The 24,861-nt window shown below is 39.0% G+C and overlaps 10 non-coding genes and 1 pseudogene across 10 annotated transcripts; 10 read left to right on the top strand and 1 right to left on the bottom strand.

Annotated features, from left to right (window-relative positions):
* Positions 1-18,485: 18,485 nt before the first annotated feature.
* Positions 18,486-18,649, top strand: LOC135025750 (U1 spliceosomal RNA). Its single transcript, XR_010222472.1, has one exon. It is a non-coding gene; the product is annotated as a U1 spliceosomal RNA (small nuclear RNA).
* A 152-nt stretch (positions 18,650-18,801) lies between these two features.
* LOC135025619 (U1 spliceosomal RNA) lies at positions 18,802-18,964 on the top strand. The gene has a single exon (XR_010222353.1). It is a non-coding gene; the product is annotated as a U1 spliceosomal RNA (small nuclear RNA).
* A 674-nt stretch (positions 18,965-19,638) lies between these two features.
* LOC135025738 (U1 spliceosomal RNA) lies at positions 19,639-19,802 on the top strand. The gene has a single exon (XR_010222460.1). It is a non-coding gene; the product is annotated as a U1 spliceosomal RNA (small nuclear RNA).
* Positions 19,803-19,954: 152 nt separating this feature from the next.
* LOC135025601 (U1 spliceosomal RNA) lies at positions 19,955-20,117 on the top strand. Its single transcript, XR_010222335.1, has one exon. It is a non-coding gene; the product is annotated as a U1 spliceosomal RNA (small nuclear RNA).
* Positions 20,118-20,791: 674 nt separating this feature from the next.
* LOC135025572 (U1 spliceosomal RNA) lies at positions 20,792-20,955 on the top strand. The gene has a single exon (XR_010222307.1). It is a non-coding gene; the product is annotated as a U1 spliceosomal RNA (small nuclear RNA).
* Positions 20,956-21,107: 152 nt separating this feature from the next.
* On the top strand, positions 21,108-21,259 carry LOC135025679 (U1 spliceosomal RNA; annotated as a pseudogene).
* Positions 21,260-21,944: 685 nt separating this feature from the next.
* On the top strand, positions 21,945-22,108 carry LOC135025524 (U1 spliceosomal RNA). Its single transcript, XR_010222260.1, has one exon. It is a non-coding gene; the product is annotated as a U1 spliceosomal RNA (small nuclear RNA).
* A 152-nt stretch (positions 22,109-22,260) lies between these two features.
* On the top strand, positions 22,261-22,423 carry LOC135025613 (U1 spliceosomal RNA). Its single transcript, XR_010222347.1, has one exon. It is a non-coding gene; the product is annotated as a U1 spliceosomal RNA (small nuclear RNA).
* A 674-nt stretch (positions 22,424-23,097) lies between these two features.
* Positions 23,098-23,261, top strand: LOC135025610 (U1 spliceosomal RNA). The gene has a single exon (XR_010222344.1). It is a non-coding gene; the product is annotated as a U1 spliceosomal RNA (small nuclear RNA).
* Positions 23,262-23,413: 152 nt separating this feature from the next.
* LOC135025600 (U1 spliceosomal RNA) lies at positions 23,414-23,576 on the top strand. Its single transcript, XR_010222334.1, has one exon. It is a non-coding gene; the product is annotated as a U1 spliceosomal RNA (small nuclear RNA).
* Positions 23,577-24,401: 825 nt separating this feature from the next.
* Positions 24,402-24,564, bottom strand: LOC135025631 (U1 spliceosomal RNA). The gene has a single exon (XR_010222364.1). It is a non-coding gene; the product is annotated as a U1 spliceosomal RNA (small nuclear RNA).
* Positions 24,565-24,861: the final 297 nt, after the last annotated feature.

Genomic DNA, 24,861 nt, shown 5'->3' with positions numbered 1-24,861 from the left:
TTGATTAAGTGATTTTATAAAAAATCAGCTAGGAAGCACAATTTAGCAGTGGGTTGCAGAGAAAAAGAAAAATGCTGGCAGAAAAATCCAATTGAGTGATTAAACAGCTCTTCATTTTCTGGCTTTATTTTTATGATAACAAATTTGTTCTCTGAAAAGTGTCCACAAAGCCAAGTATCTGATTAACATCTTTGTAGGGATGGTTTTTCACCTATTACTAAATTAAACTTGCTTCATTGGAAAGGCAGCAAGATGCATCCTCATTTCAATATCTACGGAAATAATACAGGTTGACACCAGGAAACATTAACGCCACTGCATCTTTGCTGTTTTCTCATGTGGAAGTCTGTTTAATGTGAAAACAAGGTGATATCTAATTAGCACACAGGTAAGGAATTAAGAAAATCTTTATTTAAGGGTGAAGATGTTTCTCACAAAATCGTTGCCCCAATGCATCATTGAAATTCAAGCTGGAAAGATGATTTTAATATATCACTTGTACATTTTGTATTGCTCTTCTGGTGACAATGTAGTTTGTTTTTGTCAATTACCATTTTAATAATCGGGTAAAGAAAATTAATTGGATTTTTGAAAGAAAACAATACTGTCAATATACTATTAAAACAAATTAAAATGGTAAAAGTTATTGTACTTTAAGTAAAAATAAAAGAGCAAAAATATCAATCCCAGTTTTGGATTACTTTAATTAACAAAAAAAATGCATATAGCAGAGGATAGTTTCAATCTGCCTACCTCTGGGTTATGGACCCAGCATGCTTCCATTACAGTACTCTGCTGCACATGTAAGTGCAAGAGATCCTGAAGCACTCACTCATCATGGGAAAGTACCAATGTGTTTCTTCATTGGTTGATGGAAGAAACATCTTACAAAAACTCTCCACATTATTGACTTTTTAAAATGTTTCTAGGAATCGTTCTAGATGAATGCTTATTAGCCTTTGTCAGTATATAGTTTTGCAAAGTGTCGCTGTGGCGCAATCAGTTAGTGTGTAAGGCTATTAACCAAAAGGTTGGTGGTTCAATCCCACCCAGGGACTTAATTGACCTTGTTATCAGATTTTGGTGATCTTTAAGTAGACAAGTCAAAATTTCAAACCCCCTGTTATGTTGTAGGGTACCTGGCCTTCTCTGATGTAATCAGAGTTAGATTTGATTCAGTGATTTTATAAAAACAGCTAGGAAGCACAATTTAGCAGTGGGTTGCAGAGAAAAAGAAATATGCTGGCAGAAAAATCCAATTGAGTGATTAAACAGCTCTTCATTTTCTGGCTTTATTTTTATGCTAACTAATTTGTTCTCTGAAAAGTGTCCACAAAGCCAAGTATCTGATTAACATATTTGTAGTGATGGTTTTTCACCTATTACTAAATTAAACTTGCTTCATTGGAAAGGCAGCAAGATGCATCCTCATTTCAATATCTACTGAAATAATACAGGTTGACACCAGGAAACATTAACGCCACTGCATCCTTGCTGCTTTCTCATGTGGAAGTCTGTTTAATGTGAAAACAAGGTGATATCTAATTAGCACACAGGTAAGGAATTAAGAAAATCTTTATTTAAGGGTGAAGATGTTTCTCACAAAATCGTTGCCCCAATGCATCATTGAAATTCAAGCTGGAAAGATGATTTTAATATATCACTTGTACATTTTGTATTGCTCTTCTGGTGACAATGTAGTTTGTTTTTGTCAATTACCATTTTAATAATCGGGTAAAGAAAATTAATTGGATTTTTGAAAGAAAACAGTACTGTCAATATACTATTAAAACAAATTAAAATGGTAAAAGTTATTGTACTTTAAGTAAAAATAAAAGCAAAAATATCAATCCCAGTTTTGGATTACTTTAATGAACAAAAAAAAAATGCATATAGCAAAGGATAGTTTCAATCTGCCTACCTCTGGGTTATGGGCCCAGCATGCTTCCAGTGCAGTACTCTGCTGCACATGTAAGTGCAAGAGATCCTGAAGCACTCACTCATCATGCGAAAGTACCAATGTGTTTCTTCATTGGTTGCTGGAAGAAACATCTTACAAAAACTCTCCAGATTATTGACTTTTTAAAGTTTTTCTAGGAAACGTTCTAGATGAATGCTTATTAGTCTTTGTCAGTATGTACTTTTTGCAAAGTGTCTCTGTGGCGCAATCGGTTAGTGTGTTCAGCTATTAATCAAAAGGTTGGTGGTTCAATCCCACCCAGGGACGTAATTGACCTTGTGATCAGATTTTGGTGATATTTAAGTAGACAAGTCAAAATTTCGAAAACCCCTGTTATGGTGTAGGGTACCTGGCCTTCTCTGATGTAATCAGAGTTAGATTTGATTCAGTGATTTTATAAAAACAGCTAGGAAGCACAATTTAGCAGTGGGTTGCAGAGAAAAAGAAATATGCTGGCAAAAAAATCCAATTGACTGATTAAACAGCTCTTCATTTTCTGGCTTTATTTTTATGCTAACAAATTTGTTCTCTGAAAAGTGTCCACAAAGCCAAGTATCTGATTAACATCTTTGTAGGGATGGTTTTTCACCTATTACTAAATTAAACTTGCTTCATTGGAAAGGCAGCAAGATGCATCCTCATTTCAATATCTACTGAAATAATACAGGTTGACACCAGGAAACATTAACGCCACTGCATCCTTGCTGCTTTCTCATGTGGAAGTCTGTTTAATGTGAAAACAAGGTGATATCTAATTAGCACACAGGTAAGGAATTAAGAAAATCTTTATTTAAGGGTGAAGATGTTTCTCACAAAATCGTTGCCCCAATGCATCATTGAAATTCAAGCTGGAAAGATGATTTTAATATATCACTTGTACATTTTGTATTGCTCTTCTGGTGACAATGTAGTTTGTTTTTGTCAATTACCATTTTAATAATCGGGTAAAGAAAATTAATTGGATTTTTGAAAGAAAACAATACTGTCAATATACTATTAAAACAAATTAAAATGGTAAAAGTTATTGTACTTTAAGTAAAAATAAAAGAGCAAAAATATCAATCCCAGTTTTGGATTACTTTAATTAACAAAAAAAAAATGCATATAGCAGAGGATAGTTTCAATCTGCCTACCTCTGGGTTATGGACCCAGCATGCTTCCATTACAGTACTCTGCTGCACATGTAAGTGCAAGAGATCCTGAAGCACTCACTCATCATGGGAAAGTACCAATGTGTTTCTTCATTGGTTGATGGAAGAAACATCATACAAAAACTCTCCACATTATTGACTTTTTAAAATGTTTCTAGGAATCGTTCTAGATGAATGCTTATTAGCCTTTGTCAGTATGTACTTTTGCAAAGTGTCGCGGTGGCGCAATCAGTTAGTGTGTAAGGCTATTAACCAAAAGGTTGGTGGTTCAATCCCACCCAGGGACTTAATTGACCTTGTTATCAGATTTTGGTGATCTTTAAGTAGACAAGTCAAAATTTCAAACCCCCTGTTATGGTGTAGGGTACCTGGCCTTCTCTGATGTAATCAGTTAGATTTGATTTAGTGATTTTATAAAAACAGCTAGGAAGCACAATTTAGCAGTGGGTTGCAGAGAAAAAGAAAAATGCTGGCAGAAAAATCCAATTGAGTGATTAAACAGCTCTTCATTTTCTGGCTTTATTTTTATGCTAACTAATTTGTTCTCTGAAAAGTGTCCACAAAGCCAAGTATCTGATTAACATATTTGTAGGGATGGTTTTTCACCTATTACTAAATTAAACTTGCTTCATTGGAAAGGCAGCAAGATGCATCCTCATTTCAATATCTACTGAAATAATACAGGTTGACACCAGGAAACATTAACGCCACTGCATCCTTGCTGCTTTCTCATGTGGAAGTCTGTTTAATGTGAAAACAAGGTGATATCTAATTAGCACACAGGTAAGGAATTAAGAAAATCTTTATTTAAGGGTGAAGATGTTTCTCACAAAATCGTTGCCCCAATGCATCATTGAAATTCAAGCTGGAAAGATGATTTTAATATATCACTTGTACATTTTGTATTGCTCTTCTGGTGACAATGTAGTTTGTTTTTGTCAATTACCATTTTAATAATAGGGTAAAGAAAATTAAGTGGATTTTTGAAAGAAAACAATACTGTCAATATACTATTAAAACAAATTAAAATGGTAAAAGTTATTGTACTTTAAGTAAAAATAAAAGCTAAAATATCAATCCCAGTTTTGGATTACTTTAATGAACAAAAAAAAATGCATATAGCAAAGGATAGTTTCAATCTGCCTACCTCTGGGTTATGGACCCAGCATGCTTCCATTGCAGTACTCTGCTGCACATGTAAGTGCAAGAGATCCTGAAGCACTCACTCATCATGCGAAAGTACCAATGTGTTTCTTCATTGGTTGCTGGAAGAAACATCTTACAAACACTCTCCAGATTATTGACTTTTTAAAGTTTTTCTAGGAAACGTTCTAGATGAATGCTTATTAGTCTTTGTCAGTATATACTTTTTGCAAAGTGTCTCTGTGGCGCAATCGGTTAGTGTGTTCAGCTATTAATCAAAAGGTTGGTGGTTCAATCCCACCCAGGGACGTAATTGACCTTGTGATCAGATTTTGGTGATGTTTAAGTAGACAAGTCAAAATTGCAAACCCCCTCTTATGGTGTAGGGTACCTGGCCTTCTCTGATGTAATCAGAGTTAGATTTGATTCAGTGATTTTATAAAAACAGCTAGGAAGCACAATTTAGCAGTGGGTTGCAGAGAAAAAGAAATATGCTGGCAGAAAAATCCAATTGAGTGATTAAACAGCTCTTCATTTTCTGGCTTTATTTTTATGCTAACTAATTTGTTCTCTGAAAAGTGTCCACAAAGCCAAGTATCTGATTAACATATTTGTAGTGATGGTTTTTCACCTATTACTAAATTAAACTTGCTTCATTGGAAAGGCAGCAAGATGCATCCTCATTTCAATATCTACTGAAATAATACAGGTTGACACCAGGAAACATTAACGCCACTGCATCCTTGTTGCTTTCTCATGTGGAAGTCTGTTTAATGTGAAAACAAGGTGATATCTAATTAGCACACAGGTAAGGAATTAAGAAAATCTTTATTTAAGGGTGAAGATGTTTCTCACAAAATCGTTGCCCCAATGCATCATTGAAATTCAAGCTGGAAAGATGATTTTAATATATCACTTGTACATTTTGTATTGCTCTTCTGGTGACAATGTAGTTTGTTTTTGTCAATTACCATTTTAATAATCGGGTAAAGAAAATTAATTGGATTTTTGAAAGAAAACAATACTGTCAATATACTATTAAAAAAAATTAAAATGGTAAAAGTTATTGTACTTTAAGTAAAAATAAAAGCTAAAATATCAATCCCAGTTTTGGATTACTTTAATGAACAAAAAAAAATGCATATAGCAAAGGATAGTTTCAATCTGCCTACCTCTGGGTTATGGGCCCAGCATGCTTCCAGTGCAGTACTCTGCTGCACATGTAAGTGCAAGAGATCCTGAAGCACTCACTCATCATGCGAAAGTACCAATGTGTTTCTTCATTGGTTGCTGGAAGAAACATCTTACAAAAACTCTCCAGATTATTGACTTTTTAAAGTTTTTCTAGGAAACGTTCTAGATGAATGCTTATTAGTCTTTGTCAGTATGTACTTTTTGCAAAGTGTCTCTGTGGCGCAATCGGTTAGTGTGTTCAGCTATTAATCAAAAGGTTGGTGGTTCAATCCCACCCAGGGACGTAATTGACCTTGTGATCAGATTTTGGTGATATTTAAGTAGACAAGTCAAAATTTCGAAAACCCCTGTTATGGTGTAGGGTACCTGGCCTTCTCTGATGTAATCAGAGTTAGATTTGATTCAGTGATTTTATAAAAACAGCTAGGAAGCACAATTTAGCAGTGGGTTGCAGAGAAAAAGAAATATGCTGGCAAAAAAATCCAATTGACTGATTAAACAGCTCTTCATTTTCTGGCTTTATTTTTATGCTAACAAATTTGTTCTCTGAAAAGTGTCCACAAAGCCAAGTATCTGATTAACATCTTTGTAGGGATGGTTTTTCACCTATTACTAAATTAAACTTGCTTCATTGGAAAGGCAGCAAGATGCATCCTCATTTCAATATCTACTGAAATAATACAGGTTGACACCAGGAAACATTAACGCCACTGCATCCTTGCTGCTTTCTCATGTGGAAGTCTGTTTAATGTGAAAACAAGGTGATATCTAATTAGCACACAGGTAAGGAATTAAGAAAATCTTTATTTAAGGGTGAAGATGTTTCTCACAAAATCGTTGCCCCAATGCATCATTGAAATTCAAGCTGGAAAGATGATTTTAATATATCACTTGTACATTATGTATTACTCTTCTGGTGACAATGTAGTTTGCTTTTGTCAATTACCATTTTAATAATCGGGTAAAGAAAATTAATTGGATTTTTGAAAGAAAACAATACTGTCAATATACTATTAAAACAAATTAAAATGGTAAAAGTTATTGTACTTTAAGTAAAAATAAAAGAGCAAAAATATCAATCCCAGTTTTGGATTACTTTAATTAACAAAAAAAAATGCATATAGCAGAGGATAGTTTCAATCTGCCTACCTCTGGGTTATGGACCCAGCATGCTTCCATTACAGTACTCTGCTGCACATGTAAGTGCAAGAGATCCTGAAGCACTCACTCATCATGGGAAAGTACCAATGTGTTTCTTCATTGGTTGCTGGAAGAAACATCTTACAAAAACTCTCCAGATTAATGACTTTTTAAAGTTTTTCTAGGAAACGTTCTAGATGAATGCTTATTAGTCTTTGTCAGTATGGACTTTTTGCAAAGTGTCTCTGTGGCGCAATCGGTTAGTGTGTTCAGCTATTAGTCAAAAGGTTGGTGGTTCAATCCCACCCAGGGACGTAATTGACCTTGTGATCAGATTTTGGTGATATTTAAGTAGACAAGTCAAAATTGCAAACCCCCTCTTATGGTGTAGGGTACCTGGCCTTCTCTGATGTAATCAGAGTTAGATTTGATTAAGTGATTTTATAAAAAATCAGCTAGGAAGCACAATTTAGCAGTGGGTTGCAGAGAAAAAGAAAAATGCTGGCAGAAAAATCCAATTGAGTGATTAAACAGCTCTTCATTTTCTGGCTTTATTTTTATGATAACAAATTTGTTCTCTGAAAAGTGTCCACAAAGCCAAGTATCTGATTAACATCTTTGTAGGGATGGTTTTTCACCTATTACTAAATTAAACTTGCTTCATTGGAAAGGCAGCAAGATGCATCCTCATTTCAATATCTACGGAAATAATACAGGTTGACACCAGGAAACATTAACGCCACTGCATCTTTGCTGTTTTCTCATGTGGAAGTCTGTTTAATGTGAAAACAAGGTGATATCTAATTAGCACACAGGTAAGGAATTAAGAAAATCTTTATTTAAGGGTGAAGATGTTTCTCACAAAATCGTTGCCCCAATGCATCATTGAAATTCAAGCTGGAAAGATGATTTTAATATATCACTTGTACATTTTGTATTGCTCTTCTGGTGACAATGTAGTTTGTTTTTGTCAATTACCATTTTAATAATCGGGTAAAGAAAATTAATTGGATTTTTGAAAGAAAACAATACTGTCAATATACTATTAAAACAAATTAAAATGGTAAAAGTTATTGTACTTTAAGTAAAAATAAAAGAGCAAAAATATCAATCCCAGTTTTGGATTACTTTAATTAACAAAAAAAATGCATATAGCAGAGGATAGTTTCAATCTGCCTACCTCTGGGTTATGGACCCAGCATGCTTCCATTACAGTACTCTGCTGCACATGTAAGTGCAAGAGATCCTGAAGCACTCACTCATCATGGGAAAGTACCAATGTGTTTCTTCATTGGTTGATGGAAGAAACATCTTACAAAAACTCTCCACATTATTGACTTTTTAAAATGTTTCTAGGAATCGTTCTAGATGAATGCTTATTAGCCTTTGTCAGTATATAGTTTTGCAAAGTGTCGCTGTGGCGCAATCAGTTAGTGTGTAAGGCTATTAACCAAAAGGTTGGTGGTTCAATCCCACCCAGGGACTTAATTGACCTTGTTATCAGATTTTGGTGATCTTTAAGTAGACAAGTCAAAATTTCAAACCCCCTGTTATGGTGTAGGGTACCTGGCCTTCTCTGATGTAATCAGAGTTAGATTTGATTCAGTGATTTTATAAAAACAGCTAGGAAGCACAATTTAGCAGTGGGTTGCAGAGAAAAAGAAATATGCTGGCAGAAAAATCCAATTGAGTGATTAAACAGCTCTTCATTTTCTGGCTTTATTTTTATGCTAACTAATTTGTTCTCTGAAAAGTGTCCACAAAGCCAAGTATCTGATTAACATATTTGTAGTGATGGTTTTTCACCTATTACTAAATTAAACTTGCTTCATTGGAAAGGCAGCAAGATGCATCCTCATTTCAATATCTACTGAAATAATACAGGTTGACACCAGGAAACATTAACGCCACTGCATCCTTGTTGCTTTCTCATGTGGAAGTCTGTTTAATGTGAAAACAAGGTGATATCTAATTAGCACACAGGTAAGGAATTAAGAAAATCTTTATTTAAGGGTGAAGATGTTTCTCACAAAATCGTTGCCCCAATGCATCATTGAAATTCAAGCTGGAAAGATGATTTTAATATATCACTTGTACATTTTGTATTGCTCTTCTGGTGACAATGTAGTTTGTTTTTGTCAATTACCATTTTAATAATCGGGTAAAGAAAATTAATTGGATTTTTGAAAGAAAACAATACTGTCAATATACTATTAAAAAAAATTAAAATGGTAAAAGTTATTGTACTTTAAGTAAAAATAAAAGCTAAAATATCAATCCCAGTTTTGGATTACTTTAATGAACAAAAAAAAATGCATATAGCAAAGGATAGTTTCAATCTGCCTACCTCTGGGTTATGGGCCCAGCATGCTTCCAGTGCAGTACTCTGCTGCACATGTAAGTGCAAGAGATCCTGAAGCACTCACTCATCATGCGAAAGTACCAATGTGTTTCTTCATTGGTTGCTGGAAGAAACATCTTACAAAAACTCTCCAGATTATTGACTTTTTAAAGTTTTTCGAGGAAACGTTCTAGATGAATGCTTATTAGTCTTTGTCAGTATGTACTTTTTGCAAAGTGTCTCTGTGGCGCAATCGGTTAGTGTGTTCAGCTATTAATCAAAAGGTTGGTGGTTCAATCCCACCCAGGGACGTAATTGACCTTGTGATCAGATTTTGGTGATATTTAAGTAGACAAGTCAAAATTTCGAAAACCCCTGTTATGGTGTAGGGTACCTGGCCTTCTCTGATGTAATCAGAGTTAGATTTGATTCAGTGATTTTATAAAAACAGCTAGGAAGCACAATTTAGCAGTGGGTTGCAGAGAAAAAGAAATATGCTGGCAAAAAAATCCAATTGACTGATTAAACAGCTCTTCATTTTCTGGCTTTATTTTTATGCTAACAAATTTGTTCTCTGAAAAGTGTCCACAAAGCCAAGTATCTGATTAACATCTTTGTAGGGATGGTTTTTCACCTATTACTAAATTAAACTTGCTTCATTGGAAAGGCAGCAAGATGCATCCTCATTTCAATATCTACTGAAATAATACAGGTTGACACCAGGAAACATTAACGCCACTGCATCCTTGCTGCTTTCTCATGTGGAAGTCTGTTTAATGTGAAAACAAGGTGATATCTAATTAGCACACAGGTAAGGAATTAAGAAAATCTTTATTTAAGGGTGAAGATGTTTCTCACAAAATCGTTGCCCCAATGCATCATTGAAATTCAAGCTGGAAAGATGATTTTAATATATCACTTGTACATTTTGTATTGCTCTTCTGGTGACAATGTAGTTTGCTTTTGTCAATTACCATTTTAATAATCGGGTAAAGAAAATTAATTGGATTTTTGAAAGAAAACAATACTGTCAATATACTATTAAAACAAATTAAAATGGTAAAAGTTATTGTACTTTAAGTAAAAATAAAAGAGCAAAAATATCAATCCCAGTTTTGGATTACTTTAATTAACAAAAAAAAAATGCATATAGCAGAGGATAGTTTCAATCTGCCTACCTCTGGGTTATGGACCCAGCATGCTTCCATTACAGTACTCTGCTGCACATGTAAGTGCAAGAGATCCTGAAGCACTCACTCATCATGGGAAAGTACCAATGTGTTTCTTCATTGGTTGCTGGAAGAAACATCTTACAAAAACTCTCCAGATTAATGACTTTTTAAAGTTTTTCTAGGAAACGTTCTAGATGAATGCTTATTAGTCTTTGTCAGTATGGACTTTTTGCAAAGTGTCTCTGTGGCGCAATCGGTTAGTGTGTTCAGCTATTAGTCAAAAGGTTGGTGGTTCAATCCCACCCAGGGACGTAATTGACCTTGTGATCAGATTTTGGTGATATTTAAGTAGACAAGTCAAAATTGCAAACCCCCTCTTATGGTGTAGGGTACCTGGCCTTCTCTGATGTAATCAGAGTTAGATTTGATTAAGTGATTTTATAAAAAATCAGCTAGGAAGCACAATTTAGCAGTGGGTTGCAGAGAAAAAGAAAAATGCTGGCAGAAAAATCCAATTGAGTGATTAAACAGCTCTTCATTTTCTGGCTTTACTTTTATGATAACAAATTTGTTCTCTGAAAAGTGTCCACAAAGCCAAGTATCTGATTAACATCTTTGTAGGGATGGTTTTTCACCTATTACTAAATTAAACTTGCTTCATTGGAAAGGCAGCAAGATGCATCCTCATTTCAATATCTACGGAAATAATACAGGTTGACACCAGGAAACATTAACGCCACTGCATCTTTGCTGTTTTCTCATGTGGAAGTCTGTTTAATGTGAAAACAAGGTGATATCTAATTAGCACACAGGTAAGGAATTAAGAAAATCTTTATTTAAGGGTGAAGATGTTTCTCACAAAATCGTTGCCCCAATGCATCATTGAAATTCAAGCTGGAAAGATGATTTTAATATATCACTTGTACATTTTGTATTGCTCTTCTGGTGACAATGTAGTTTGTTTTTGTCAATTACCATTTTAATAATCGGGTAAAGAAAATTAATTGGATTTTTGAAAGAAAACAATACTGTCAATATACTATTAAAACAAATTAAAATGGTAAAAGTTATTGTACTTTAAGTAAAAATAAAAGAGCAAAAATATCAATCCCAGTTTTGGATTACTTTAATTAACAAAAAAAATGCATATAGCAGAGGATAGTTTCAATCTGCCTACCTCTGGGTTATGGACCCAGCATGCTTCCATTACAGTACTCTGCTGCACATGTAAGTGCAAGAGATCCTGAAGCACTCACTCATCATGGGAAAGTACCAATGTGTTTCTTCATTGGTTGATGGAAGAAACATCTTACAAAAACTCTCCACATTATTGACTTTTTAAAATGTTTCTAGGAATCGTTCTAGATGAATGCTTATTAGCCTTTGTCAGAATATAGTTTTGCAAAGTGTCGCTGTGGCGCAATCAGTTAGTGTGTAAGGCTATTAACCAAAAGGTTGGTGGTTCAATCCCACCCACGGACTTAATTGACCTTGTTATCAGATTTTGGTGATCTTTAAGTAGACAAGTCAAAATTTCAAACCCCCTGTTATGGTGTAGGGTACCTGACCTTCTCTGATGTAATCAGAGTTAGATTTGATTCAGTGATTTTATAAAAACAGCTAGGAAGCACAATTTAGCAGTGGGTTGCAGAGAAAAAGAAATATGCTGGCAGAAAAATCCAATTGAGTGATTAAACAGCTCTTCATTTTCTGGCTTTATTTTTATGCTAACTAATTTGTTCTCTGAAAAGTGTCCACAAAGCCAAGTATCTGATTAACATATTTGTAGTGATGGTTTTTCACCTATTACTAAATTAAACTTGCTTCATTGGAAAGGCAGCAAGATGCATCCTCATTTCAATATCTACTGAAATAATACAGGTTGACACCAGGAAACATTAACGCCACTGCATCCTTGCTGCTTTCTCATGTGGAAGTCTGTTTAATGTGAAAACAAGGTGATATCTAATTAGCACACAGGTAAGGAATTAAGAAAATCTTTATTTAAGGGTGAAGATGTTTCTCACAAAATCGTTGCCCCAATGCATCATTGAAATTCAAGCTGGAAAGATGATTTTAATATATCACTTGTACATTTTGTATTGCTCTTCTGGTGACAATGTAGTTTGTTTTTGTCAATTACCATTTTAATAATCGGGTAAAGAAAATTAATTGGATTTTTGAAAGAAAACAATACTGTCAATATACTATTAAAACAAATTAAAATGGTAAAAGTTATTGTACTTTAAGTAAAAATAAAAGCTAAAATATCAATCCCAGTTTTGGATTACTTTAATGAACAAAAAAAAAATGCATATAGCAATGGATAGTTTCAATCTGCCTACCTCTGGGTTATGGGCCCAGCATGCTTCCAGTGCAGTACTCTGCTGCACATGTAAGTGCAAGAGATCCTGAAGCACTCACTCATCATGCGAAAGTACCAATGTGTTTCTTCATTGGTTGCTGGAAGAAACATCTTACAAAAACTCTCCAGATTATTGACTTTTTAAAGTTTTTCTAGGAAACGTTCTAGATGAATGCTTATTAGTCTTTGTCAGTATGTACTTTTTGCAAAGTGTCTCTGTGGCGCAATCGGTTAGTGTGTTCAGCTATTAATCAAAAGGTTGGTGGTTCAATCCCACCCAGGGACGTAATTGACCTTGTGATCAGATTTTGGTGATATTTAAGTAGACAAGTCAAAATTTCGAAAACCCCTGTTATGGTGTAGGGTTCCTGGCCTTCTCTGATGTAATCAGAGTTAGATTTGATTCAGTGATTTTATAAAAACAGCTAGGAAGCACAATTTAGCAGTGGGTTGCAGAGAAAAAGAAATATGCTGGCAAAAAAATCCAATTGACTGATTAAACAGCTCTTCATTTTCTGGCTTTATTTTTATGCTAACAAATTTGTTCTCTGAAAAGTGTCCACAAAGCCAAGTATCTGATTAACATCTTTGTAGGGATGGTTTTTCACCTATTACTAAATTAAACTTGCTTCATTGGAAAGGCAGCAAGATGCATCCTCATTTCAATATCTACTGAAATAATACAGGTTGACACCAGGAAACATTAACGCCACTGCATCCTTGCTGCTTTCTCATGTGGAAGTCTGTTTAATGTGAAAACAAGGTGATATCTAATTAGCACACAGGTAAGGAATTAAGAAAATCTTTATTTAAGGGTGAAGATGTTTCTCACAAAATCGTTGCCCCAATGCATCATTGAAATTCAAGCTGGAAAGATGATTTTAATATATCACTTGTACATTTTGTATTGCTCTTCTGGTGACAATGTAGTTTGTTTTTGTCAATTACCATTTTAATAATCGGGTAAAGAAAATTAATTGGATTTTTGAAAGAAAACAATACTGTCAATATACTATTAAAACAAATTAAAATGGTAAAAGTTATTGTACTTTAAGTAAAAATAAAAGCTAAAATATCAATCCCAGTTTTGGATTACTTTAATGAACAAAAAAAAATGCATATAGCAAAGGATAGTTTCAATCTGCCTACCTCTGGGTTATGGGCCCAGCATGCTTCCAGTGCAGTACTCTGCTGCACATGTAAGTGCAAGAGATCCTGAAGCACTCACTCATCATGCGAAAGTACCAATGTGTTTCTTCATTGGTTGCTGGAAGAAACATCTTACAAAAACTCTCCAGATTATTGACTTTTTAAAGTTTTTCTAGGAAACGTTCTAGATGAATGCTTATTAGTCTTTGTCAGTATGTACTTTTTGCAAAGTTTCTCTGTGGTGCAATCGGTTAGTGTGTTCAGCTATTAATCAAAAGGTTGGTGGTTCAATCCCACCCAGGGATGTAATTGACCTTGTGATCAGATTTTGGTGATATTTAAGTAGACAAGTCAAAATTTCGAAAACCCCTGTTATGGTGTAGGGTACCTGGCCTTCTCTGATGTAATCAGAGTTAGATTTGATTCAGTGATTTTATAAAAACAGCTAGGAAGCACAATTTAGCAGTGGGTTGCAGAGAAAAAGAAATATGCTGGCAAAAAAATCCAATTGACTGATTAAACAGCTCTTCATTTTCTGGCTTTATTTTTATGCTAACAAATTTGTTCTCTGAAAAGTGTCCACAAAGCCAAGTATCTGATTAACATCTTTGTAGGGATGGTTTTTCACCTATTACTAAATTAAACTTGCTTCATTGGAAAGGCAGCAAGATGCATCCTCATTTCAATATCTACTGAAATAATACAGGTTGACACCAGGAAACATTAACGCCACTGCATCCTTGCTGCTTTCTCATGTGGAAGTCTGTTTAATGTGAAAACAAGGTGATATCTAATTAGCACACAGGTAAGGAATTAAGAAAATCTTTATTTAAGGGTGAAGATGTTTCTCACAAAATCGTTGCCCCAATGCATCATTGAAATTCAAGCTGGAAAGATGATTTTAATATATCACTTGTACATTTTGTATTGCTCTTCTGGTGACAATGTAGTTTGCTTTTGTCAATAACCATTTTAATAATCGGGTAAAGAAAATTAATTGGATTTTTGAAAGAAAACAATACTGTCAATATACTATTAAAACAAATTAAAATGGTAAAAGTTGTTGTACTTTAAGTAAAAATAAAAGAGCAAAAATATCAATCCCAGTTTTGGATTACTTTAATTAACAAAAAAAAAATGCATATAGCAGAGGATAGTTTCAATCTGCCTACCTCTGGGTTATGGACCCAGCATGCTTCCATTACAGTACTCTGCTGCACATGTAAGTGCAAGAGATCCTGAAGCACTCACTCATCATGGGAAAGTACCAATGTGTTTCTTCATTGGTTGATGGAAGAAACATCATACAAAAACTCTCCACATTATTGACTTTTTAAAATGTTTCTAGGAATCGTTCTAGATGAATGCTTATTAGCCTTTGTCAGTATGTACTTTTGCAAAGTGTCGCGGTGGCGCAATCAGTTAGTGTGTAAGGCTATTAACCAAAAGGTTGGTGGTTCAATCCCACCCAGGGACTTAATTGACCTTGTTATCAGATTTTGGTGATCTTTAAGTAGACAAGTCAAAATTTCAAACCCCCTGTTATGGTGTAGGGTACCTGGCCTTCTCTGATGTAATCAGAGTTAGATTTGATTCAGTGATTTTATAAAAACAGCTAGGAAGCACAATTTAGCAGTGGGTTGCAGAGAAAAAGAAAAATGCTGGCAGAAAAATCCAATTGAGTGATTAAACAGCTCTTCATTTTCTGGCTTTATTTTTATGCTAACTAATTTGTTCTCTGGAAAGTGTCCACAAAGCCAAGTATCTGATTAACATATTTGTAGGGATGGTTTTTCACCTATTACTAAATTAAACTTGCTTCATTGGAAAGGCAGCAAGATGCATCCTCATTTCAATATCTACTGAAATAATACAGGTTGACACCAGGAAACATTAACGCCACTGCATCCTTGCTGCTTTCTCATGTGGAAGTCTGTTTAATGTGAAAACAAGGTGATATCTAATTAGCACACAGGTAAGGAATTAAGAAAATCTTTATTTAAGGGTGAAGATGTTTCTCACAAAATCGTTGCCCCAATGCATCATTGAAATTCAAGCTGGAAAGATGATTTTAATATATCACTTGTACATTTTGTATTGCTCTTCTGGTGACAATGTAGTTTGTTTTTGTCAATTACCATTTTAATAATAGGGTAAAGAAAATTAAGTGGATTTTTGAAAGAAAACAATACTGTCAATATACTATTAAAACAAATTAAAATGGTAAAAGTTATTGTACTTTAAGTAAAAATAAAAGCTAAAATATCAATCCCAGTTTTGGATTACTTTAATGAACAAAAAAAAATGCATATAGCAAAGGATAGTTTCAATCTGCCTACCTCTGGGTTATGGACCCAGCATGCTTCCATTGCAGTACTCTGCTGCACATGTAAGTGCAAGAGATCCTGAAGCACTCACTCATCATGCGAAAGTACCAATGTGTTTCTTCATTGGTTGCTGGAAGAAACATCTTACAAACACTCTCCAGATTATTGACTTTTTAAAGTTTTTCTAGGAAACGTTCTAGATGAATGCTTATTAGTCTTTGTCAGTATATACTTTTCGCAAAGTGTCTCTGTGGCGCAATCGGTTAGTGTGTGCAGCTATTAATCAAAAGGTTGGTGGTTCAATCCCACCCAGGGACGTAATTGACCTTGTGATCAGATTTTGGTGATATTTAAGTAGACAAGTCAAAATTGCAAACCCCCTCTTATGGTGTAGGGTACCTGGCCTTCTCTGATGTAATCAGAGTTAGATTTGATTCAGTGATGTTATAAAAACAGCTAGGAAGCACAATTTAGCAGTGGGTTGCAGAGAAAAAGAAATATGCTGGCAGAAAAATCCAATTGAATGATTAAACAGCTCTTCATTTTCTGGCTTTATTTTTATGCTAACTAATTTGTTCTCTGAAAAGTGTCCACAAAGCCAAGTATCTGATTAACATATTTGTAGTGATGGTTTTTCACCTATTACTAAATTAAACTTGCTTCATTGGAAAGGCAGCAAGATGCATCCTCATTTCAATATCTACTGAAATAATACAGGTTGACACCAGGAAACATTAACGCCACTGCATCCTTGCTGCTTTCTCATGTGGAAGTCTGTTTAATGTGAAAACAAGGTGATATCTAATTAGCACACAGGTAAGGAATTAAGAAAATCTTTATTTAAGGGTGAAGATGTTTCTCACAAAATCGTTGCCCCAATGCATCATTGAAATTCAAGCTGAAAAGATGATTTTAATATATCACTTGTACATTTTGTATTGCTCTTCTGGTGACAATGTAGTTTGTTTTTGTCAATTACCATTTTAATAATCGGGTAAAGAAAATTAATTGGATTTTTGAAAGAAAACAATACTGTCAATATACTATTAAAAAAAATTAAAATGGTAAAAGTTATTGTACTTTAAGTAAAAATAAAAGCTAAAATATCAATCCCAGTTTTGGATTACTTTAATGAACAAAAAAAAATGCATATAGCAAAGGATAGTTTCAATCTGCCTACCTCTGGGTTATGGGCCCAGCATGCTTCCAGTGCAGTACTCTGCTGCACATGTAAGTGCAAGAGATCCTGAAGCACTCACTCATCATGCGAAAGTACCAATGTGTTTCTTCATTGGTTGCTGGAAGAAACATCTTACAAAAACTCTCCAGATTATTGACTTTTTAAAGTTTTTCTAGGAAACGTTCTAGATGAATGCTTATTAGTCTTTGTCAGTATGTACTTTTTGCAAAGTGTCTCTGTGGCGCAATCGGTTAGTGTGTTCAGCTATTAATCAAAAGGTTGGTGGTTCAATCCCACCCAGGGACGTAATTGACCTTGTGATCAGATTTTGGTGATATTTAAGTAGACAAGTCAAAATTTCGAAAACCCCTGTTATGGTGTAGGGTACCTGGCCTTCTCTGATGTAATCAGAGTTAGATTTGATTCAGTGATTTTATAAAAACAGCTAGGAAGCACAATTTAGCAGTGGGTTGCAGAGAAAAAGAAATATGCTGGCAAAAAAATCCAATTGACTGATTAAACAGCTCTTCATTTTCTGGCTTTATTTTTATGCTAACATGAAGGTGCTTCTCCCAGGGCAAGGCTCACCCATTGCACTCTGGGTGTGCTGCCCCTGCGATTTCCCCAAATGTGGGAAACTTGACTGCATAATTTGTGTTTCCCCTGGTCGGCTCTCGTATAATTCAGATCTCTTTGTCTCAGGTCTCTCTCCAGCCTAGTTTGCTGTCTGTTTCCACTTCTCTTTTCTTCAGCCGCTCCCTTCTATACCCTTGTGCACTATCCTGACTTCTCCTCCAGTCTGCTTACTTTGTGCCTTCCAATGCACAATGCAAACTACAGGAAGTGCTGCAGGGCCCACGCCCTTTTACTTGCCTTACAGAGCAGCTCTGGAGCTGTTACAGTGCCCAGCTGCTGCAAGAAATCAGCTTGAATGCTTCAGGGGATGGGGCATGGCCAACATGAGCCCCACACCAAAGGAGGGTGGAGGTGTTTAATGCGAACTAGGGGTCATCCAAGCACCGCAAAAGGCCGCCATGCCCTGCACGCCCATTTTCTCTTTTCATATGCAGATGAGGGTTGAAGCCAACTTTGACCCACTGCTTGGATGACATCACCGTATGCAAATCCGTCTTCTGCAGAACTTCCCCCAGGAATGCTTGCACTAGTTGTTGCATTTGGTTTGTTGTTTGGGGGTGCTTCAGTATTAGGCAGCCTTCTGCCCTCCCATGTTCATCTGAAAATATGTGTTCTCCCTGCAGTTGTTGTCCCCAGATGAGAGTTCCCTTGTGCTGCCTCAGTTGAATCTCCTTTACTTGACAGAGATGTGCATGAGCAGCGGCCCTCCCCAGCCCTATTCCAAATCATACTTATTTTGCATAGGAGATACCATGGTCATGAAGATTGTTCTCCCAGGGTGAGGTTCATTCATTGCATTTTGGGTATGCTGACCCCTGTGATTTCCCCAAATGTGGGAAACTTGACTGCATTATTTGTGGTAGTGGGGGACTGTGTTTGTGCTTTCCTCTGGTCAGCTCTGGTAAAAGTCAGATTTCTTTGTCTCAGATTTTCCTCTAGCCTTGTTCTTCTTTCGAGAGTTCCCTTGTGCTGCCTCAGTTGGATCTCCTTCACTTTACAGGGGGGTACCCGAGCAGCGACCCTCCCCAGCTCTAGCCCAACTCCTACTTACCTGCCAGGTGAGATACTATGATCATGAAGGTGCTTCTCCCAGGGCAAGGCTCACCCATTGCACTCTGGGTGTGCTGCCCCTGCGATTTCCCCAAATGTGGGAAACTTGACTGCATAATTTGTGTTTCCCTTGGTCGGCTCTCGTATAATTCAGATCTCTTTGTCTCAGGTCTCTCTCCAGCCTAGTTTGCTGTCTGTTTCCACTTCTCTTTTCTTCAGCCGCTCCCTTCTATACCCTTGTGCACTATCCTGACTTCTCCTCCCGTCTGCTTACTTTGTGCCTTCCAATGCACAATGCAAACTACAGGTAGTGCTTCAGGGCCCACACCCTTTTACTTGCCTTACAGAGCAGCTCTGGAGCTGTTACAGTGCCCAGCTGCTGCAAGAAATCAGCTTGAATGCTTCAGGGGATGGGGCATGGCCAACATGAGCCCCACACCAAAGGAGGGTGGGGGTGTTTAATGCGAACTAGGGGTCATCCAAGCACTGCAAAAGGCCGCCATGCCCTGCATGCCCCTTTTCTCTTTTCATATGCAGATGAGGGTTCCAGTCAACTTTGGCCCACTGCTTGGATAACATCACCATATGCAAATCCGTCTGCTGCAGACCTTCCCCCAGGAGTGCTTGTACTAGTTGTTGCATATGGTTTGATATTTGATGGTGCTTCAGTATTAGGCAGCCTTCCGCCCTCCCATGTTCATCTGAAAAGATGTGGTCTCCCTGCAGTTGTTGTCCCCAGATGAGAGTTCCCTTGTGCTGCCTCAGTTGAATCTCCTTTGCTTGACAGAGATGTGCCTGAGCAGCGGCCCTCACCAGCCCTATCCCAAATCATACTTATTTTGCATAGGAGATACCATGGTCATGAAGATTGTTCTCCCAGGGTGAGGTTCATTCATTGCATTCTGGGTATGCTGATCCCTGTGATTTTCCCAAATGTGGGAAACTCGACTGCATTATTTGTGGTAGTGGGGGACTGTGTTTGTGCTTTCCTCTGGTCAGCTCTGGTAAAAGTCAGATTTCTTTGTCTCAGATCTTCCTCTAGCCTTGTTCTTCTTTCGAGAGTTCCCTGGTGCTGCCTCAGTTGGATCTCCTTCACTTCACAGGGGGGAACGCGAGCAGCGACCCTCCCCAGCTCTAGCCCAACTCCTACTTACCTGCCAGGTGAGATACTATGATCATGAAGGTGCTTCTCCCAGGGCAAGGCTCACCCATTGCACTCTGGGTGTGCTGCCCCTGCGATTTCCCCAAATGTGGGAAACTTGACTGCATAATTTGTGTTTCCCCTGGTCGGCTCTCGTATAATTCAGATCTCTTTGTCTCAGGTCTCTCTCCAGCCTAGTTTGCTGTCTGTTTCCACTTCTCTTTTCTTCAGCCGCTCCCTTCTATACCCTTGTGCACTATCCTGACTTCTCCTCCCGTCTGCTTACTTTGTGCCTTCCAATGCACAATGCGAACTACAGGTAGTGCTGCAGGGCCCACACCCTTTTACTTGCCTTACAGAGCAGCTCTGGAGCTGTTACAGTGCCCAGCTGCTGCAAGAAATCAGCTTGAATGCTTCAGGGGCTGGGGCATAGCCAACATGAGCCCCACACCAAAGGAGGGTGGAGGTGTTTAATGCAAACTAGGGGTCAGCCAAGCGCCGCAAAAGGCCACCATGCCCTGCACGCCCCTTTTCTCTTTTCATATGCAGACGAGGGTTGAAGCCAACTTTGACCCACTGCTTGGATGACATCACCATATGCAAATCCATCTGCGGCAGGCCTTCCCCCAGGAATGCTTGCACTAGTTGTTGCATTTGGTTTGTTGTTTGGGGGTGCTTCAGTATTAGGCAGCCTTCTGCCCTCCCATGTTCATCTGAAAATATATGTTCTCCCTGCAGTTGTTGTCCCAAGATGAGAGTTCCCTTGTGCTGCCTCAGTTGAATCTCCTTTACTTGACAGAGATGTGCATGAGCAGCGGCCCTCCCCAGCCCTATTCCAAATCATACTTATTTTGCATAGGAGATACCATGGTCATGAAGATTTTTCTCCCAGGGTGAGGTTCATTCATTGCATTTTGGGTATGCTGACCCCTGTGATTTCCCCAAATGTCGGAAACTTGACTGCATTATTTGTGGTAGTGGGAGACTGTGTTTGTGCTTTCCTCTGGTCAGCTCTGGTAAAAGTCAGATTTCTTTGTCTCAGATTTTCCTTTAGCCTTGTTCTTCTTTCGAGAGTTCCCTTGTGCTGCCTCAGTTGGATCTCCTTCACTTTACAGGGGGGTACCCGAGCAGCGACCCTCCCCAGCTCTAGCCCAACTCCTACTTACCTGCCAGGTGAGATACTATGATCATGAAGGTGCTTCTCCCAGGGCAAGGCTCACCCATTGTACTCTGGGTGTGATGCTCCTGCGATTTCCCCAAATGTGGGAATCTTGACTGCATAATTTGTGTTTCCCCTGGTCGGCTCACGTATAATTCAGATCTCTTTGTCTCAGGTCTCTCTCCAGCCTAGTTTGCTGTCTGTTTCCACTTCTCTTTTCTTCAGCCGCTCCCTTCTATACCCTTGTGCACTATCCTGACTTCTCCTCCCATCTGCTTACTTTGTGCCTTCCAATGCACAATGCAAACTACAGGTAGTGCTGCAGGGCCCACACCCTTTTACTTGCCTTACAGAGCAGCTCTGGAGCTGTTACAGTGCCCAGCTGCTGCAAGAAATCAGCTTGAATGCTTCAGGGGCTGGGGCATAGCCAACATGAGCCCCACACCGAAGGAGGGTGGAGGTGTTTAATGCGAACTAGGGGTCATCCAAGCACCGCAAAAGGCCGCCATGCCCTGCACGCCCCTTTTCTCTTTTCATATGCAGATGAGGGTTGAAGCCAACTTTGACCCACTGCTTGGATGACATCACCGTATGCAAATCCATCTTCTGCAGAACTTCCCCCAGGAATGCTTGCACTAGTTGTTGCATTTGGTTTGTTGTTTGGGGGTGCTTCAGTATTAGGCAGCCTTCTGCCCTCCCATGTTCATCTGAAAATATGTGTTCTCCCTGCAGTTGTTGTCCCCAGATGAGAGTTCCCTTGTGCTGCCTCAGTTGAATCTCCTTTACTTGACAGAGATGTGCATGAGCAGCGGCCCTTCCCAGCCCTATTCCAAATCATACTTATTTTGCATAGGAGATACCATGGTCATGAAGATTGTTCTCCCAGGGTGAGGTTCATTCATTGCATTTTGGGTATGCTGACCTCTGTGATTTCCCCAAATGTGGGAAACTTGACTGCATTATTTGTGGTAGTGGGGGACTGTGTTTGTGCTTTCCTCTGGTCAGCTCTGGTAAAAGTCAGATTTCTTTGTCTCAGATCTTCCTCTAGCCTTGTTCTTCTTTCGAGAGTTCCCTTGTGCTGCCTCAGTTGGATCTCCTTCACTTTACAGGGGGGTACCCGAGCAGCGACCCTCCCCAGCTCTAGCCCAACTCCTACTTACCTGCCAGGTGAGATACTATGATCATGAAGGTGCTTCTCCCAGGGCAAGGCTCACCCATTGCACTCTGGGTGTGCTGCTCCTGCGATTTCCCCAAATGTGGGAAACTTGACTGCATAATTTGTGTTTCCCCTGGTCGGCTCTCGTATAATTCAGATCTCTTTGTCTCAGGTCTCTCTCCAGCCTAGTTTGCTGTCTGTTTCCACTTCTCTTTTCTTGAGCCGCTCCCTTCTATGCCCTTGCGCACTATCCTGACTTCTCCTCCTGTCTGCTTACTTTGTGCCTTCCAACGCACAATGCGAACTACAGGTAGTGCTGCAGGGCCCACACCCTTTTACTTGCCTTACAGAGCAGCTCTGGAGCTGTTACAGTGCCCAGCTGCTGCAAGAATTCAGCTTGAATGCTTCAGGGGCTGGGGCATAGCCAACATGAGCCCCACACCAAAGGAGGGTGGAGGTGTTTAATGCAAACTAGGGGTCAGCCAAGCGCCGCAAAAGGCCACCATGCCCTGCACGCCCCTTTTCTCTTTTCATATGCAGACGAGGGTTGAAGCCAACTTTGACCAACTGCTTGGATGACATCACCATATGCAAATCCATCTGCGGCAGGCCTTCCCCCAGGAATGCTTGCACTAGTTGTTGCATTTGGTTTGTTGTTTGGGGGTGCTTCAGTATTAGGCAGCCTTCTGCCCTCCCATGTTCATCTGAAAATATATGTTCTCCCTGCAGTTGTTGTCCCAAGATGAGAGTTCCCTTGTGCTGCCTCAGTTGAATCTCCTTTACTTGACAGAGATGTGCATGAGCAGCGGCCCTCCCCAGCCCTCTTCCAAATCATACTTATTTTGCATAGGAGATACCATGGTCATGAAGATTTTTCTCCCAGTTTGAGGTTCATTCATTGCATTTTGGGTATGCTGACCCCTGTGATTTCCCCAAATGTGGGAAACTCGACTGCATTATTTGTGGTAGTGGGAGGCTGTGTTTGTGATTTCTTCTGGTCAGCTCTGGTAAAAGTCAGATTTCTTTGTTTCAGATTTTCCTTTAGCCTTGTTCTTCTTTCGAGAGTTCCCTTGTGCTGCCTCAGTTGGATCTCCTTCACTTAACAGGGGGGTGCCCGAGCAGCGACCCTCCCTAGCTCTAGCCCAACTCCTACTTACCTGCCAGGTGAGATACTATGATCATGAAGGTGCTTCTCCCAGGGCAAGGCTCACCCATTGCACTCTGGGTGTGCTGCCCCTGCGATTTCCCCAAATGTGGGAAACTTGACTGCATAATTTGTGTTTCCCCTGGTCGGCTCTCGTATAATTCAGATCTCTTTGTCTCAGATCTCTCTCCAGCCTAGTTTGCTGTCTGTTTCCACTTCTCTTTTCTTCAGCCGCTCCCTTCTATACCCTTGTGCACTATCCTGACTTCTCCTCCCGTCTGCTTACTTTGTGCCTTCCAATGCACAATGCAAACTACAGGTAGTGCTGCAGGGCCCACACCCTTTTACTTGCCTTACAGAGCGTCTCTGGAGCTGTTACAGTGCCCAGCTGCTGCAAGAAATCTGCTTGAATGCTTCAGGGGATGGGACATGGCCAACATGAGCCCCACACCAAAGGAGGGTGGAGCAGAAGGCTGCCTAATACTGAAGCACCCCCAAACAACAAACCAAATGCAACAACTAGTGCAAGCATTCCTGGGGGAAGGCCTGCCGCAGATGGATTTGCATATGGTGATGTCATCCAAGCAGTGGGTCAAAGGTGGCTTCAACCCTCGTCTGCATATAAAAACAGAAAAGGGGCGTGCAGGGCATGGTTGCCTTTTGCGGCGCTTGACTGACCCCTAGTTTGCATTAAACACCTCCACCCTCCTTCGGTGTGGGGCTCATGTTGGCTATGCCCCAGCCCCTGAAGCATTCAAGCTGATTTCTTGCAGCAGCTGGCCACTGTAACAGCTCCAGAGCTGCTCTGTAAGGCAAGTAAAAGGGTGTGGGCCCTGCAGCACTACCTGTAGTTTGCATTGTGCATTGGAAGGCACAAAGTAAGCAGACGGGAGAAGTCAGGATAGTGCACAAGGGTATAGAAGGGAGCGGCTGAAGAAAAGAGAAGTGGAAACAGACAGCAAACTAGGCTGGAGAGAGACCTGAGACAAAGAGATCTGAATTATACGAGAGCCGACCAGGGGAAACACAAATTATGCAGTCAAGTTTCCCACATTTGGGGAAATCGCAGGAGCAGCACACCCAGAGTACAATGGGTGAGCCTTGCCCTGGGAGAAGCACCTTCATGATCATAGTATCTCACCTGGCAGGTAAGTAGGAGTTGGGCTAGAGCTGGGGAGGGTCGCTGCTCGGGTACCCCCCTGTAAAGTGAAGGAGATCCAACTGAGGCAGCACAAGGGAACTCTCGAAAGAAGAACAAGGCTAAAGTAAAGTACAAGACAGCTTTTCCTTGCCAATATCTCTCTTTTGCAAAGAGCTGCGCATTGGAAAATTCAGGGCTATGTCGTGTAGATGATGGCCTAACAGGAGGCTTTAAAATTTTCTTTCTAGTGCCCTTCGTTTGGGAGAAAAATGCAATGGTACAAGACAGCTTTTCCTTGCCAATATCTCTCTT

This window comes from Pseudophryne corroboree, unplaced genomic scaffold (assembly GCF_028390025.1).
Source record: "Pseudophryne corroboree isolate aPseCor3 unplaced genomic scaffold, aPseCor3.hap2 scaffold_423, whole genome shotgun sequence".
Taxonomy (NCBI): Eukaryota; Metazoa; Chordata; class Amphibia; order Anura; family Myobatrachidae; genus Pseudophryne; species Pseudophryne corroboree.
This window is presented reverse-complemented; position numbering and strand designations above follow the sequence as displayed.